This window comes from Ascaphus truei, chromosome 5 (assembly GCF_040206685.1).
Source record: "Ascaphus truei isolate aAscTru1 chromosome 5, aAscTru1.hap1, whole genome shotgun sequence".
Taxonomy (NCBI): Eukaryota; Metazoa; Chordata; class Amphibia; order Anura; family Ascaphidae; genus Ascaphus; species Ascaphus truei.
The window spans coordinates 85,965,503-85,984,084 of NC_134487.1; the positions used below are offsets into that span (position 1 = coordinate 85,965,503).

General features: G+C 44.9%; 1 protein-coding gene across 3 annotated transcripts in view; it reads left to right on the forward strand.

The window, feature by feature from the left end:
• The window catches only part of SLC16A7 (solute carrier family 16 member 7), a 92,316-nt gene that overhangs the window by 3,888 nt on the left and 69,846 nt on the right, over positions 1-18,582 (forward strand). The window contains exon 1 of one of the 3 annotated variants that reach the window (XM_075600149.1): positions 12,190-12,870. The exons of the other annotated variants lie outside the window; for them this stretch is intronic. The gene's annotated coding sequence lies outside the window, so the exon portion shown is untranslated. Of the gene's footprint in view, positions 1-12,189; positions 12,871-18,582 lie in introns of those variants that run through there. 3 annotated transcript variants of the gene reach the window in all.

Consider the following 18,582-nt stretch of genomic DNA (forward strand, 5'->3'; position numbering starts at 1 on the left):
AATAAAAGGACAAACATAGCAGAAATCCCTATTCATTACCACACATTATAAGTTCTTCCCAGAGAAGTTACTGGCGTAAAAAAGATGAAAATTCACTTGTCTGATCCCAGACACACCTCTGTTGAAATCTGATTTTTCATATTACCTTGGTGAGACTTATGTACTATTATTTCCCCATTGAAACAACATAAACCCACCCCTGTCATAAATCAGCTCTTTTGCAACATTTAAAAGTCTGACTGAATAATTATTATGTAAAAACACTGATAACTTAATTTCTCTAATACTTAGATGCAAGTTATATCAATAGATTCAGGTGTGTTTGCTGAATGTGACAATACTAATTTTGACCGACTTACCCATAAATTTGAGCAACAAACGGATATCTGTCCCTTGCCACCTTCAAAACATCAAGTGTTTGATCTTATTGCATCTGTCTCCTTGCAAAGATTACCAATATCTAAACGTTATTCCCATGATTCGTCATTCTATTCGTCATCCCATTATATCCTATATTTAATATAGCCCTCATACTAAGTGGCGATCTGTTAATTACCTCTCTCTGGGATGCACAGGGGATATTTAAAGAATGTAAGGATTTATTTGAGGGTGACAACCCACGATCTGACTATCGTTTATATAGCCTAAACTGTACATATTTCACCTTTAGTGAGCCGTCAGTGATAGCCCCCAATGAAGCCTTCTTCGTAGATCAGCACAGACACAGGTAGGGTCTTGACTTGTCATAAAAACAATTATTGTATTTCCTAACCAACGTTGACCCCTGAGTTACCAGATTGATTAAAATATTTAATATTCCCGGCCATTTTTATTACAATAATCATAGGTAAATTATGACATTTCACATTTAATGTAAGGCTTTATTTGTACAATTGGAAATTCACCAGTCTAAACGATTTTTAGCTGGATCTCTTCCATTAAATCCCACATGTTCATCAGCTGGGTATTTACAAGAAATTTAAAAATTGCAAGCCCCTTGGTCTGATGCGGTATATCCATACACTCTCTTTATTCACTTTCAAATTGTTCACGTGGTTATATTTCAGACTCAATTTAAGACTATTTTCTGCCACACACACACACACACGTCTCAAATCTGGTTTATAAGCCTTTGTTTTGACAGTGCTTTCTGTGTTCAGGATGCTGCTTGTTACTCTTCTATGGGTGTTCCCACACCTACCTCCGCCACCGATTTCTTTGCTTCAAGCCTAAGCATTAACGTCTACTCCTTCAGCCTCAGGTGTTACCTAACACCATTCAATAGTCCATCCCTAGTTAAACACGCCTTAACCTTTCCCTCCGTGCCTTTAGGCATCTACAACACTTTCTGCCAGCAATAATCACATTTAAGACTTAAATTCTCACGAGCAGGGCCCTCATTATGTCTTTGTATATGTTTGTGCATGTCTGTCCTCAGGGCTGCCAACAGGTGTCCTGGGCCTGGTGGCTGCGGGGGGCCTGGCTGGCCGGCACTGCAAGTTAGGCACAACCTCTGGCCAGGCCCCGGCTCTGCACAATGATAAGAAAAAACAGACAGCACACTGAGAACTAGTATAATAAATGTATTAAAGAAGTCCTGAGAAGGACTACAAGTGGATGCCGCTGGAGTAGTGTGAGAGGGTCCGGACCGCTCGCTCCGTCAGCATGAGTTTGTAGCCTCTCTCTTCCTGGTCTGTTCTCCTCCAATAAAATCACGCGTAGCAACCCCATGTGACCTTTTTATGTATTGGGGAGTGGGTGAGTATATTTTTAATATGTATTGGTGGGTGTATTTAGGGAGTGGGTTTTTTTTAGTATGTATTTTGTGGGGGGATTGAGTGAGAGGGGTAATTGACGGAAGGTGGGGGCGAGTGATGAGGGAGGGAGGAAAAGATGGTGTGAGAGTGCAGGATGGGGGGCTGGTGACTCTGGGGGCCTGGTGGCAGGTCACAGCATTTGTCGTCGGCCCTGGCTCTCCCCCGCTGCAGACTTCTCCCTCAGTGTCTGTCCCACACCGAGATGTCATGCCGATGTCACGTGCTCCCGGCCTCGCTCTCACGCCGGCGTGCACCGGAAACTTGGCCCAGCTGAGTTTAGGTGTGCGTCAGCAGCAGACACCACGGCGTGGGACAGACAGTGAGGGAGAAGCCTGCAGCTAGGGGAGAGCCAGGGCCGGCGGCAACTGCTGTGACCTGCCGCCGGGCCCCCTACAACCACCCTGCGTTTGGAGAGAGGTAATACATATACATGTCCTGTATTACCTTTCATTTTATACCGGACGCAGGAGCAAAATACCAGGCTGTCCGGTTCAAAACCGGACACCTGGCAACTCTACCTATCACACTGCGTACAGTGTGGGCCTCCTCATCTTCTCTATCCCTATCTCCATAGTCTGCATCAGGTAGAATGTGTCAGTGCGTAGATTCACAAAAGAGCTATGGCTGCGATTATGCATTAATTGTCTTAGTATATACCTTTTTTTTTCTCAAATTGGACAACTTGTAATAAATACATACATACATACAATTTAAGTTATGGGACACTCTTCCATGTGGCTGGGTTCATTATAAGAACACCATACATGTTTAAGTTATGGTGGGTGAAAAAGGCGACAAAAACATGTCTTTCACCATTATTATTTATTTATTTATTTATAAAATATTTTACCAGGAAGTAATACATTGAGAGTTACCTCTCGTTTTCAAGTGTGTCCTGGGCACTGGGGGGGCGCAGATTTTTTCTGGGGGGGCGCGGGAGGGTCCAGAGGCCCCGCACTCTTCCCCAAGGCATTCAAATTAAATGCCGGGGCATCACGTGAGGCCTCTGGAACCTCAACTTACCTTGCTTCAGCCGGCATCTGGAAGCATCTCCACGGCATCAGATGACGCTGCGGGGTCATGTGGCGTGGCGTCACGCTGTGCTTAAAAGCTGCGTGAATGGCGAGCATTAGCTTATAAGGGTTCCTGTAAAAATGGATTTCAGGCAAAAGGTGACATTTGCATGACATTTCCCAGAATCCCTTGCTGCAGTGGAAGCACTGTATGCTGGGTGATAATGATGAAAGGCAGGGTTGCAGACTTGTCTAAAACATGTGAATGTGCACAAGTGATATTTGTTGTATATATATATATATATATATATATATATATATATACAGCCTAATCAATTTGAACTGAATCTCTGCTTTATAAAGTTCCAGATCTTCCTCAGCCTGGTGCTACCAAAATTTAGAAACCACTATGCACTCTGCTCATGTAAGCATATAAACAGCCCTACACATACTGTATTTGGCAGCTACATGCATGTTGGTTTAATGAAAGAATATCACAGCATATCATTGCAGAGGTGGACAAAAATATAAAATACTTAGGAGCCATACAGAATTTTTCGGAACCAGTGATTTGTTCGGTGCAGAGTGAGGAGACGGGAGGCGGAGGAGTTATGGCTACCCCTCTTCTGTCGGTGGCTCTGTGTCAGTGTGCATCTGTGACACTGACAAATACACACAGGCACTCTGTCTGTATGTCTCTTATTCTCTGTCTATCTCTCATTCTCTGTCTGTCTCTCACTCACACACAGGCACTCTGTCTCACAGACATTCTCTGTGTCACGTACACTCGTACACACCCTCCCCCTGCCACAGAAGGCCTCTGACTTGCCCCACCCCTCTGATTAGCTCCACCCCCAGACTGGCAATTCGATCCACCCCTAACCCATGCTCGGCCTCTGCCTCCTGCTTTCCTCACTGAGCTGTGCAGCAGTGACATTACCTGTCAATCACCTGCGACTCCCAACCTGCAAGATCCGCTTGCGGGGATTGACTGGTAAATCCTCCCTGCGCACACCACAGGCGCTAAGGGAGGAATTTTAGGTGCCCAGAATTTTTCCATCACTGACAATGTGTACAGTCTTCCAGGCTACCAACTGTATGCATTGAAATCCAACAAGAATAGATGTCCTCTGGCGCGTAGACTCAATGATGTACTGTAATCCAATAAAGAAAAAACAGGAGAAAACCACAGCAGTGTATTACAGAGCACAGATATATTTTGGTCCAATTATTTCTGAGAACACTTACATAGATTGTTTGTAGGTTGCACATCATGCTATACAAGTTGAGATGTACTCCTAGATTTCAAATGGTTGTTGTATCATGACAGAATAGAAGGACAAAAATAACATGGCATAATAAAGTTTAATTAAAAAGACTGGCATAAATCAGTATTGCACTCCCAAACGTTTGTTGCAATTGGGCGTTTTTGAATAGCTTTCCAGCAAATGACGATCTTCGTCCTCCCCTCTCCTGGTCCGCATACAATGGGAATCCATGGAGTCCCAGTCAATAGGTTTCCATCACTCCTTACTGCTCACAGCGTCCGTCTCCTTCAGATGGGCTTTACTGGGAGTCCCGATGTCCTCTCCCTCCAGGAGTATCCAGGATTATGCCTCGCAGACCACTGTAGTTTTTTAGTGACGTGCGATTTCCAAACTTGCCTGCTCGCTAGTGGCTCCTGTGGATACTAGCACATAGATGCGAGCATGTTCCAGAGGGGACCGCCGACAATTTTTGTCTGTCTGGGCTGTGCACGAGCCCGAAGGGAGGGAGATTACAACGGAACTCCCGGTAAAGCCCATCTGAAGTAGACGGACGCTGCGAGCAGTAAGGAGTGATGGAATCCTATTGACTGGGACCCCACGGATTCCCATTGTATGCGGACCAGAAGAGGGGAGGACGGAGACCGTCATATGTTGGAAAGCTATTAAAAAACGTGCAATTGAAAGAAATGTTTGTGAGTGCAATACTGTTTTATGCCAGTCTTTTTTTTTTTTTTTTATTAAACTTTATTATGCCATGTTATTTTTTCTTCTATTTTGTCAAGATAAACCAACTTTTGAAATCTAGGAGTAAATCTCCACTTGCATAGCTTGATGCGCAACCCACAAACATAATCTATGGAACTGTCCTCTGAAATAATTGGATGAGAATATATCTGTGCTGTGTTTTTCTTCTGTTTTTTCCATATTGGATTACATCATTGAGTCTACGCACCAGAGGACATCTCTTCTTGCCTTCAATTTTTTCCGGAGGGACATGGAACTCTCTCTTTGGACTCTGGCAGCTGGACATTAGTAGTATACCAGTTTCACTGATACAGAACGTTTTCAACTGCATTGGGAGTCATTGACTTTATTTCACTTTATAGGTTAAATACACAATATTTTTATATACTGTATACCCACATTGTAGAATGTTAATGCATGGTGCTAAAGACCGATAACAGAAAATATAATAGAATAAATAAAGAATACTTGTAGAAAGATCCCCAGGATAAATACTTGATTGAAGACAACCGGTATTGGGTGTAGACTGCCCGCCCTTTGAGTTGCCTCCATTGCCTTGACATATCTGCCCTCTACTAGGTACTGCGCAAGCGTATAAGCAGAGTGGTTGTTATGGATGCCAGTGCTCCGGATTGGTTGCTGGGGGCGGGACCATCGGTTGTTGGCCCGCCTCGCCGATCCCCTCTTGCCACCGGGTGCTGCGCGGCTTGCGAGCTTGTGGGGCTGGCGTGTGTATTTTGCTAGTGTTGTGCAACACAATGCGTTCTGTTGCCGCCGATCTCCCACCCTGTAAGTAGCCTCCATTATCCCAACAGATCTATTCACAGTCAGACACTGCGCAAGTGCTTAGCCTGAGCTGTTGCTAGACCTGTTTGGACTCCGGATTGGTTGCTAGGGGCGGGACTATCGGTTGCTGAGCCCGCACACTTAGTTTGGTCTCTCGCACATCAGGAGATCATTAGTAATTAGAGAGGGTGTGTTGCTTTTGTTTTATGTTCATTGGTCATTAATTTTAAAATGTCTCTATATATGTCAATAAAGTTTGTTGTGTATACCTTGACAAAGCGCTCTGAGAAGCGTGAAACGTTGGTGGGGCTTTTTTGCCCTTTTCTTGTCCTCATGACCATTAAATAATTATTTTTTATGGGAAACGCACTCTCCTATTTGTTTATTTTTCTATGGACATTTGTTGTAGTGCTCCACCATTCTTCCTTTTTCTCTTGTCATACCCACATTGCACTCCATTAAATATCTCACATCTAGATAGTGGTTAGTGCTACTTCCTTTTTATGTATTTAAATCCGCATCATTTATATAAAGCACATCTTCCATACTTCAAGTTCTCAAAGCAGAAGTCTTCAGATTAAATTTACCAAAATCTATTGCACCTTAATTTGTGCTACTACTACTAAAGAATCAGTTTAAGGCAGTGAAGATATAGATGGTAAGTGTACAAATTCATAACCAAAATGTATCTGTAAAATAAAATATAAACATTTTTTTTAGAATCCATAAAAAGCCATATATAGTGGCGAGAAAAAGTTTGTGAACCCCAATGATAATTGCAGAAATTCCATAGGTTTTCCTTGATAACTATCTTGAATCAAAACCAGTCTTTTCTTAAATATTCAATAGGGTATATATTAACCAATTCATGTCTTTTGAAACAAAATAATGTATGAATGACACAAACAATGTGTAATTAAGAGTCTGGGTATGTGCAAAAGTAAGAGAAACCCTAGTTTTATCATCTAAATTAAAGGGGATAATTAGAATCAGGTATTTTAATAATTAGATGAGTTTGAGAGGCCCCACCCTATAGAAAGATCAGATACTTTGAGTTTGGTCTTCACCATACAGGTATGTGGAAACAAGTCATACCATGATCAAACGAAATCTCCGAGGACCTCACAAAAGCAGCAATTAATGCTCATCAGTTTAAAAAGGGTTATAAAACCATTTTTTAAGGATGTGGGTCTCCACCAATCCACTGTCAGACAGTAGTCTACAATTGGAGAAAGTTTAAGATCACATGAGCGATCATCCTACCAAAACCTGTCCAAGAACAAATTGGCAAATCATCCAGAAAGTCACAAAGAGCCCCAGAGTAACAAAGGATCTGCAGGCCACTCTCGCCTTGGCTAATGTGAGTGATCATGACTCAACTATCAGAAAAAGACTGAACAAGAATGGTGTTCATGAAAGGATAACTATGAGGATACTACTGCTCTCTAAAATGCACATAGATGATCCACAAGACTTGTGGAACAGTGTTCTCTGGACAGACGAGTCAAAGGTAGACCTTTTTGACCTCAATAAGAAACGTTATGTTTGGCGAAAACCGAACACTGCATTCGAACAGCAGAACCTCATCCTAATTGTCAAGCATGGTGGTAGGTGTGTGATGGTTTCGGACTCCTTTGCTGCCTCAGGATCTGGATAGCTTGTCATCATTGACACAACCATGAATTCTGAATTGTGCCAAGATTTTAGAGGTGAATGTCAGGCCATCCGTTCATGAGCTGAAGCTGAAATGAAAGTGGGTCATGAAGCAAGACAATGATCCTAAACATACAAGCCAATCTATAAAAGAATGACTGCAGAAGAAGAAATTCCACGTTTTAGAATGGCCTAGCCAAAGTCTGGACCTAAACCCCATCAAAAGGTTTTGGCAGGACCTGAATCGAGCTGTCCATGCAAAGACAGCCTCATATGTCACTGAGTTGAAGCAGTTCTCTAAGGAGGAATGGGCCACAATTTCTCATGGGCCACAATTTCTCAAAACCCATGTTAGGGAAAGTCATTGCTGCTCCAGGGGCTGCCACCAAGTACTGAATCTAAAGGTGCAAATACTTTTTCACACATGAATATTGAATGTTGAATCATTTGTGGATAAATAAATGATGACAAAGTATCATGTTTTGTGTCATTTGTTTGATAAGGTTATCTTTATCTATTGTTAGGACTTAGATTAAGATCTAATAACATTTTAAGTTTGAAATATGTGAAAATCCTAAGGGGTTCACAAACTTTTTCTTGCCAATTTATAAATGTATATATAATTTGAGAAGTTTGTTACTAAGAATTGGCCATTAGGTGTTTTTCGGTGCTAGAAAGTTTTCTTATGGTACAGTGCCACTTAGTAAATCTGGGCCAGCATGTCTTCTTTAATCTAATGTAGCCAGGGTTGCCACCTTCGACTGACGGTCAACCCGGAGATTTTTTTTTTTTAAATGACACTGTGTTGCCATGACAACGGGATGCTATGTAACGTCACGCGGCGTCAAGTCACCATGACAACGTGGCACCGCATGACGTCGTGACATCATGTGGCGTCTCATTGTCATGGCAACGAGCATCACGTGATGCTGTTACGTCACGTGACGTTCCCGTTGGCATGGCAACGCAGCGCCATTTGACGCCGCGCAGCCATATTGAGAGTAGTTGCAGGGGGAGATGGAGGGAAAATGCTATTGCTGGCACTATTGCTGCGTTAATGGTATATGGAATTATACCTTACGTCATTTCTATTATTTATAACTAACGCTGATGACAATTGTTGCAAACAGAGTCGTCACTGATCAATATTAATTTATTACAATGTTTACCTCAGTTAACTTTACTTGAGTTAATTTAACAAAGACAAGGTTACCTCATTGCTATCAAAAGGGAGGAACTGAAGCAGCTTTACTGTAAAGAGAGAGGGGGAGAAGAGAGAGAGAGGGGGGGAGGAGAAGAGAGAGAGAGAGGGGGGAGGAGAAGAGAGAGAGAGAGGGGGGGGAGGAGAAGAGAGAGAGAGAGAGAGGGAGGAGAAGAGAGAGAGAGGGAGGAGAAGAGAGAGAGAGAGAGAGAGGGAGGAGAAGAGAGAGAGAGGGAGGAGAAGAGAGAGAGAGGGAGGAGAAGAGAGAGAGAGGGAGGAGAAGAGAGAGAGAGGGAGGAGAAGAGGAGAGAGAGAGAGAGAGAGAGAGAGAGAGAGGAGGAGGAGAAGAGAGAGAGAGAGAGGGGGGAGGAGAAGAGAGAGAGAGAGAGGGGGGAGGAGAGAGAGAGAGGGGGGAGAAGAGAGAGAGGGGGGAGAAGAGAGAGAGGGGGAGAAGAGAGAGAGGGGGAGATGAAGAGAGAGAGAGGGGGGGAGGAGGAGAGAGAGGGGGAGGAGAAGAGAGAGAGAGAGTCGGGAGGAGAAGAGAGAGAGAGGGGGGAGAAGAGAGAGAGGGGGGAGAAGAGAGAGAGAGGGAGAAGAGAGAGAGGGGGAGAGGAGAGAGAGGGGGGAGAAGAGAGAGAGGGGGGAGAAGAGAGAGAGAGGGAGAAGAGAGAGAGGGGGAGAGGAGAGAGAGGGGGAGGAGAAGAGAGAGGGGAGAAGAGAGAGAGGGGGGAGAAGGGAGAGGGGGGGGAGAAGGGAGAGGGGGGGGAGAAGGGAGAGGGGGGTAGAAGGGAGAGGGGGGGGAGAAGGGAGAGGGGGGGGAGAAGGGAGAGGGGGGGGAGAAGGGAGAGGGGGGGGAGAAGGGAGAGGGGGGGGGGAAGGGAGAGGGGGGGGGGGAAGGGAGAGGGGGGGGGGAGAAGGGAGAGGGGGGGGGAAGAAGGGAGAGGGGGGGGAGAAGGGAGAGGGGGGGGAAAGGGAGAGGGGGGGGGGAAGAAGGGAGAGGGGGGGAGAAGGGAGAGGGGGGGGAGAAGGGAGAGGGGGGGGAGAAGGGAGAGGGGGGGAGAAGGGAGAGGGGGGGGAGAAGGGAGAGGGGGGGAGAAGGGAGAGGGGGGGAGAAGGGAGAGGGGGGGGGAGAAGGGAGAGGGGGGGAGAAGGGAGAGGGGGGGAGAAGGGAGAGGGGGGGAGAGAAGGGAGAGGGGGGGGGAGAGAAGGGAGAGGGGGGGGGGAGAAGGGAGGGGGGGAGAAGGGAGAGGGGGGGGGAGAAGGGAGAGGGGGGGTGAGAAGGGAGAGGGGGGGAGAAGGGAGAGGGGGGGGATAAGGGAGAGGGGAGGGAGAGGGGGGAGAAGGGAGAGGGGAGGGAGAGGGGGGAGAAGGGAGAGAGGAGATAAGATACATGGGGGTGGTGTGTGTTCTCTAGCAGGGTTTCTAGGAATGTTACTGTGTTGCTTATGTGCCAATCGAGCTTGTCTAATAAAAACTACAACTCCCATGATCCCCTACCTGTGAGCATGTGCAGTAGAGCATAGGGCTGTGACCCGGATGTAGTAGGCTGTGAAGTGCACACAGATAGTCCCGTGAGAAATGCAGAGGATCTGTGAGTGCTGCAGCAATGCGAACTCACTTACTGTGCTGCCCTGTCTGCAACAACCCGCCCACCCGGAGATTTCAGGGACAAACCCGGAGCCCGGAGAAGGGGATGCCAAACCCGGAGTCTCCGGGTGAAACCCGGAGAGGTGGCAACCCCGGGCGCGAATGTAGCACATAAATAGAGTGACAAACCGCTCACCTAATAATACAAACATAAACATTATGTTTTTTTTATTAATCTAATGTAGCCCCCTTTCCCCGTCAAGGAGCCAGTGGTGCTATCATTACCTGCCTGGCTAATGTATCTCTCTTGCCTTAGGAGATCCGGGGGGCCCTATTGGCGGTGGCGCGTCACGTGATAAGCAGCCCCTGGGGCTGCTGGGACCTGTAGTTCCCCTGCCGAGCTACTATAAGATGGCAACCGCCACTACATTGTCACTGCACATGTACCGGAAACTGCGCGCCTCGGCAGAGCAGTCGTAGCCTCCTTCCCCGCACCGGAGGTAAGGGGCTAGGGGGTCCCGGCTACATCAAATTGAGACAAAAGATCACTGTTCGTGACCTGCAGTAGGGATTATTTTGGGGAGATGTATCAACAAAAGTGGGAATGGAAGTTTATTGTGAGGCATTTTCTGCTTGCATTTGCATTAAACATTACCTAGAGAAGTTTACGGGACCTCAGATCTAGTGAATTATACAAGATAAAAGATTGATGCACTGATCCAGTTTGTCATGGTGACGCATATGGTGCAAAGACCTTGATATATTGAGGCAAAGAGCCGGAAGATTAAAATGATTCAATTTGTCAAATTTGTATTAATATTCTCCCCCATTATCTGCCAGTTTTCTTTTATTAAATATTTCAGCTTGGGCTGGAAAGTTATGAAGATTTTTATCACATAATTTTTCCAATAACATTGTCGTTTTATTCCTCTTTAAGCAATACCTAAGTGTACAATTTCTGTAAGATTCACATTTTCCTGATTTTTGGGAAAGTGTTTGAAATCTGTAAATAAAAGTGTCATTTGAATTAGTGGCTCTAAGGTTATTTTATCAGAAAATAAACACTTGTTCTGTGCTGCAATAATAATTTTCCCTTTCTTTTATATGTGAGTTTTACCATGAATTTTCATCATGAAAAGACAATGCTACGTGAGTATTCTCTAAGCCAGGCTTGCGTAAACTGGGGGGCGCGAGATTTCCGGAGGGGGGTGGGGCGCAGCGGTTACAGAGGTCCTGCGCTCTCCCCCATGGCATATAAATGAAACGCTAGGGGGGCCGCATGAGGCCTCTGTAACTTTCTCCAACCTTATCGTCAGCGACGCGTCGCCATGGTAACCCGACGGGAACTTATGCTATGGGGTCATGTGACATCATTGGGCCCAGGACAAATGAATGGAGCAGGGCCCCCCTCCCCCAACCCATAGCACACGGAGCACGAAAACACTTTTTTATAGCGCGCAACTGTTACTTAACCCCCCAATACATATAAAACAACCATCCAACCCCCCCAATACATATAAAAATGACCCCAACCTCCCCAATACATATACAAAATACCCCAACCCCCCAATACATATAAAACAGATCCCAACCACCCCAGACATATAAACAAAAACCCAACTCCCCCCAATACATATAAAAAGGCCCCAACCCCCAATACATATAAAAATCATTCTTACCTTGGGGATGGGGGGGGGGGGGGCGGTGAGCCGATGGCAGCAGATTGCTGCAGGGGGGGGTCGGTGGCGGTACTGCAGGGGGCAAGCCGGTCCTGCGGGGGGGGTGGCGGTGCTGGAGGGCGTGTCGTAGCTGTCGATGATGCGGTGGGCCCGGTGGTACTGCAGTGGGGCCGCCCGCGGGGGGTGGCGGTAGCTGTCGGTGATGCGGGGGGCCCGGTGGCACAGCAGTGGGGGCGCCCGCGGGGGGGCGGTAGCTGGCGGGACGGCCGCTACCCCGGGGTGTTGGGGGGGGGGCTCGGCGGGACTGCGGTGGTGCCGGGCGCGTGGGGGGCGATAGCTGGCGGCGTCTGCTGGCGAAGCGGGTGGCCCGGCGACACGGGGGGGGGGGGAACGTGGCAGTACTTCTGCAGGCTGGCTCACGTGCGCTCCGGCCCTCCCTCTCAATCAGAGCCAAGCCCCGCCCCGTAGTCAGCAATGAGTGCCAAGCCCCGCCCCACAGTCAGGCCAATGAGAGCAAGAGCAGGGCGTGCAGCAACCAATCAGAAAAAGCACAAACCCACTGGCAAACATTTCAGTTTTATTTATATATAGATATTGCAGAGTATAATTCAAACTGTGTTCAAGGATTATTGAAAACGAATGCTTGAAAAGTAGAAAATAAGGTTCTTTCTCTGTTTATAACTATTTACATTCTTCAGGAAGCCTGCATTCCCGCCAGTTGTTGCAAGGTGGCAAGTTTCCTGAAGAACAAATTGCATATGCTATTTACAATTAAATACATTCAGGGAAACACCACGTTAACTAAGAAGCATATTTAATAGTATTTCTTTCTGTGATAGAACTACAATATGTGACAACAATGCTAACAGAGTGCACATTAGAAAAAATATGTTCAACGTGAATATGTACTTTAAAGGTCATACCCTTGGTGAGCCATACTTCACTGTATTAGCAAACAAAGAAAGGGGTATGTCTGACTTTCAGCCAATCAGCAAAGCAAAACTCATAGTGGGATGAAATTAACTCACCACAGTAAGAGATGTTTAAGAAGAAGCAGCAAATACAGGACTATAACCTTTCAGGAATACCCTTGTTTTTGACCACAGCTTTCTGCATTGCCAGGTGTTGTATAGTTTTCTTTTGTATGATACCTCTTGTGATTAAAGCGTGTATGGAGGTAGCACTAAAATTGAAAAACCTCTGCTGAGGTATATTTTTTTTCAATTGAATTGCTTTTTACATTTGCCTAATCATTAAACTGTATTCAAGTATATTGTCTTATCTGACACCAATGTTTTCATAAAACAACATATTTGGTAAATGAGTTATTTTTGTTTAGCTATACTTTGCTGATCTTCTAAATATATCTTGAAAAATATGCTTATTTCCTATTGGTCAATAATATTTTTTATAATATTTAAGGAAATTCAATATGTATATTATTAGGATTAACTCCAAACATGTTAAAATAAATTCAAGGACTCAAAGCACTTCATATTTACAACAGGTTTTTTTTTGTAGTGTTCTTTTTACGAATGATTTAAAATGACTGTTCTTATAATAACTTTTAGATTTGTTGGTTGAAAAGTGCAGGGTATGTAATAGTTTTAGAAAACATTATAATGAATGAATATTAGTCATAGATTTTGTTGGCAATATGATGTTGTAAACACCACAACTGGCTAACCTCTATTCCGCTCTTGTGATATTTGAGGTTAAATAAGACTTGTCATTTGTATAAGCTAATATACACATCTGAATACACCTGTAGGCTATGTATCTTGCATTTCAGTGAATAAAAGCTGTACTGTACATGTGTTATTACAGTTAATTTACAAATGTGGATACATTTTTGCAGATGACCGTTAATCACATTAAAGTGACATGTAGCTTAAAATGTCATTCCTAATGACAACATTTGAAAATTTACAAATTAAGGTTGGCTGATAAAAGTGTCATATTTTGCATTTGAAATAATCATGTTACATGTAAAATAGTGTTATTTTAAATGGGAAAAATGCATGAACTGTTTTAAAGGGTTTACCGGTACTGGAAAATTATAATAAGACTTTCAGAAATATACCTGATTTAACAGTTTACATTTATGATTTAACAGTTTGCATTTACATCCATATCCAAACATATGTACTGTATGTATAAAATAATTTTTCAAGACAATCTGTTAAGAAAATAGGGATTTTTAGCCCTTCAGGTGCTTTTGATTGTAACATATGTAGCCGAGCCTCCGTGCCGGGTAGGGAATGGGGCGGAACGGCTGCGGTTGCTGCAGGGAGAGTTGGAGGGTGTCCGAGTTGCCGGGGCTCCTTGGCGGGACACCGGTAGGGGTGTTGCCATGTTGGTATTTGCTGCGCATGCGCAGAAGCACTTGCACATGCACAGAGAATGCAAAGGTCACGACGGCCATTTGGGGAGAGATGCGCATTGGGATGATATAGCGGCGGCCATCTTAAACAATGCTCCGCAGGGGAACTACAGTAGAGGCAACTCTTATTCTAACAAAAACCAGTGGCAATTCCCCAAAAGACCCAGGAAACACCCAGGTACATTCTGAATACATGCCTTAAACTTTCCTTAAACTAGCCCCAGCATTTCTGCATTGATTAATGGCCTATCAGATTAACAGCGGGGGTCCCTGGCAGTCCCATTCAAACTGAATTGGACTGCCAGGGATCCCTGCTGTGTTAATCCTATGGGTCGTTAGTCAATGCAGAAATGCCTTAAACGTGCCTCAAACTAGCCCAGAACATACCCAGAATGTAACCCGGCTAGTTTACAGCAAATGTTAGAATAAACGTTGCCTCTACTGTACATATCCCAGGATCCCCTGGTGCGGCCAGACCCTGTGGGCAGTATTAACCAATAGGGTTCCTGAGATACCCTGAAGACAGTTGTATACATTTGGCGCGTTGAGATCGCGCGCTGGCAGTTGGAGCAAGGACTCAGAAGGGGAAGGTAGGGTCTGGGTGTCAGTCAGACTCTCAAACTAGGCCCAGATTGCCCCTTAGGTCCCAGATAGGCCCCACTCACATTTAGATTGTGGCTGCTTGAGGGAAAGGCCCCAGCTAGGGACATTTCCCCAGTAGCCTGATAGTAATAGGCATCAGCTAAGACCCTGCACGGTGACTGCGGCCTGTGATCTGGGACCAGACCACCTACGTTAATAGACTGTCAAAAGTGAGGCCCTCCAGCAGGAGTTAAATCCACGCAGAAGCGGACGCTTTCGCTGACGACGTCGTCGCTGGATCTGCGGATGACTGTTTGTTATTCAGCCGTTCTTGGCTACCGGAGAACCCGGCCAGCTACCATACCAAGTGCACCAACGGTTCATGGGGTAGCGCTACTCCATACACTTTTGGGTGGGCCTGACATTGGGGAAGGATATCAGGTATTGGTGCCTAGCACCCAATGTACTGTGGGGACACTTCATTGGTGTATTGGGGGTGTATGGGTTATATACTGAGGGGTGCAGATTGCATACGGTTGTTCAGTAAAACCCGTTATTACATACCTGGTGTGTATTCACTATTTGGTTCCTGTGAGGTGAGGTTCTCCACCGAGGCGACCAAGCGACACCCCAGGCACCCAGAGGCGGAGGCTCAGGCCTTCTGGTGGCCAAACAGGTAACAGCAGTAATGGTGGTTCCTTTGGTACGGGGAAAAGGGGCTGCACATAATTTACATATTTACTAAAATACGTGGATACTTTTGAAGGTACAAGTGTAGCACCTATTATTGTACCTACACGCAATATAAGTGGGAAAAAATTGCAGTGTGGTGGCAGCAGGCATTTGTATATACTTGCATTGTGCAATGTGTTAGCTTTTCATTGCCGTCTTTGCCCACAAGTGCCAGTCATGTGCCCATTTACATGCCTATTTATAATAGGTTGTAATGAATTACGCTGTACAGTATATTATACTTATCATAAAATACATTTTGCACTAGATACAAGTACTGTATACTAGTGATTGTGTGGCACACAGCACTGCACAATGTTTACATGCTACATGTTACATGTATAGTACTCAAACGCTGAGCCCAGTGCACACATGCATAGGCCACTTTGCTCACTACACAACCTGATGGCTGCAGCTGAAATTTAGCATGAAATCACACACTACTTTTGCATTTAGAAATGTTTGCGTTGAAAATGTAACACGTTTTATGCTCTTTAAGAGAATAACGGATTCCATAATGGCTGCTATATCTGTACTTTATGTAAAGGGAGAATAATCATCAGCTGCCTGCTCATTCACCTTTAGGCACGAATTAATTCTATCCTGGTGCCTGGCACTGGACCGTGCTGACTGATCTGTCACCTCGGCGACCGGGAACAGCACACTTAATCATGCTTTACTAACGGGAGTGCAAAGCATGACTGGGGCGCTGATGCTGGCCGTGGTAGTAACTGACAGGTGACATGCTGCTTAATCGTGAGGGGGCTAGGCAAAGTGCTCGTTAGTCTGGCCAGGGTGAGGAGTTTCTGTGTTTCTGTGCGTCTGTTAGGGAGTCTGTCAGTGTGTGAGTGTGTCTGTCAGTGTGGGGCACAGAAACATACTGACACACTCACACACATCTGCTGACAGGTGGTGGTGTGGCTGTTGAGTGCCGTGATAGCCATCAATCCCCCTCTCGTCACCAAACTTCGGCTCCTAAAAAGTCCGGTTGGCTCCCTTTTTTGTTTTTGTTTTTGTCCACCCCTGCCTTTAGGTAATGAACAATGGACTAATAAAGCAACCTGGAGTGAAAATACCTCAAACAGAACAAATAACACAATTTTTAATTTCATAAATCCTGTGTGGATTAAATTGGAAACTGAAAAATTTGATAGGAAAGCATTGATAACGATTTCATATTTAGATTCACTAATACATATTTAAAAGGACTATACTATCATCATTTTAATGACATATATCCAGAAATATATTTTTAGCTTCATCCATATCATTCTTTCTGTTCAGATTCTAAAGAGGTAATTCTGCAACATGTAGCTACAAAAATAACGCCTCCAATTGGTCTCCCTAGAAGGTGGTCAGGCACCCTGACATTTTTCCATTTACTTTACGAAAGCTAAAAGAGGATGCAATGGATATAAAACAATATCACTTTTGAAGTAGACCTAGACAGGTGTTAAAGAAGGCTAGATGTGACTATAATCAATGTCAAAAGCTAACAGGGAAAAAATTAACATTATTTGAATAATTATACGGTTTGTAGATGTATACAAAATGTTATTTGAAAGAACATTTCACATGATTCTTTTTTGTCAGTGAACATGTCATGATTGTTTCATGATATCATAGTCTGCATCTTGTGGCGGGCAAGCCCTTTTCCTTGGGAAAGGTAGTAGAGGGCATACAGTGCCAGCAGGCAGGGCTGCCGACAGGGAGGGGAGAGCCGGGACAAGTGTCCCAAGCCTGGTGGCTGCGGGGGGCCCGGCTGACCGGTGGTGCATGTTGGGCCCGACCTCTGGCCAAATCCAGCTGCCGGTCCTCTCGTTGCCGCTGGCCCCAAACTCTCCTCCAGCTGCAGACCTCCCTCATTGACACCAACACGTGTCCCACACCGTGCTTCTGACGTAAGCATGCGCCGGGGCGCTCTTACGTGGGCGCGCCGGAAGCAAGCTGAGCTCAGCTTCCAGCGCACACCAGCATGAGGGAGAGGCCAGACGTGCACTGATATCAGAAGCTCTGCGTTCCACTAACCTAGAAATCTTTTTTACAAGAGTCCTGGAGGAGGATGCATTGCATGGCGGAAATCCACTAGGGCATAGAGGGTGAAACTAGGTCTGACTGGCAAGGGTAGGGAAAAGAATAGTCAAAATATACGAGGGAAGTGCCTGGGATGAAGATATGATGTGAGCTCCTTATAGCAGTCCTTTCTGGTCACCATTTGTTTACATTTTAATTGGCAATTAGTTACTTAGTTTGAGATCTCTTCTTTCCTTTACCAACACTGTTTATATTATTAGAAGCTGATGCTTTGTTCAGGTGATATAAGTGTTAAACTGGAGCTCTGCCAGACCAGTCTAGAGGTTACCATGGTGACCTCAGAAGCTAAAGAATAAAGCTTGATTTAATCAAACAAAAAATAAAAAATCCTATAATTAAAGATATAATTTCTCTCTATGTCACTCATATGCCAGTGCAAACTAATGTTGATTAATCTCTTCCTAGTTGGGGGTAGAAGAAAAAATTTCAATAAATCAGGCTCAATTAGCCCCTTCAGAACTTCCTGCTCTTCTCACAGAAGTTATTTTTGTCCTACCGGTCAAGGAGGTAGGTTCTTTATGCATAGGTGTTTTTTTTCTGGTACTTCTTATTACAGGGAGACTTCATGCTTCCTTATTCCTGGGCAAAGGAGAATATTTACCCTGAAGTCCCCAAATGCCATGATATGCTCGTTTGACCAGTGGGAAACGAGCATGTGTGTGCTTAACCATTGTCCTGGCCAATGTGCGAAAAGCACTGTATGCAGTCAGAGAATTATGCTACATGCTACTCAAATCTGGAGTGTAGAGGCCAAAGGTATGGAAACAGGCTTTGCTGGTCTACCTATGATTCCCAAAAGCAGGATATGCCATCTATGATCTATACGATCTATAACAGGGGTGAGCAACCTTTTTATACTGAGCCCCCCTTTTCATCCATGAAATTTCTCGCCCCCCCCTGCCTGATGTAATCAAAATCACACGAAAAAACCTTTATTAAACAGTATACAATGTGAATACTTACATATTTCAAAAATTTTAAAACAGGGAAACATTGCAATTTTTTTTAAAATAAATCATATTAACAACAAAAAGAACATCAAA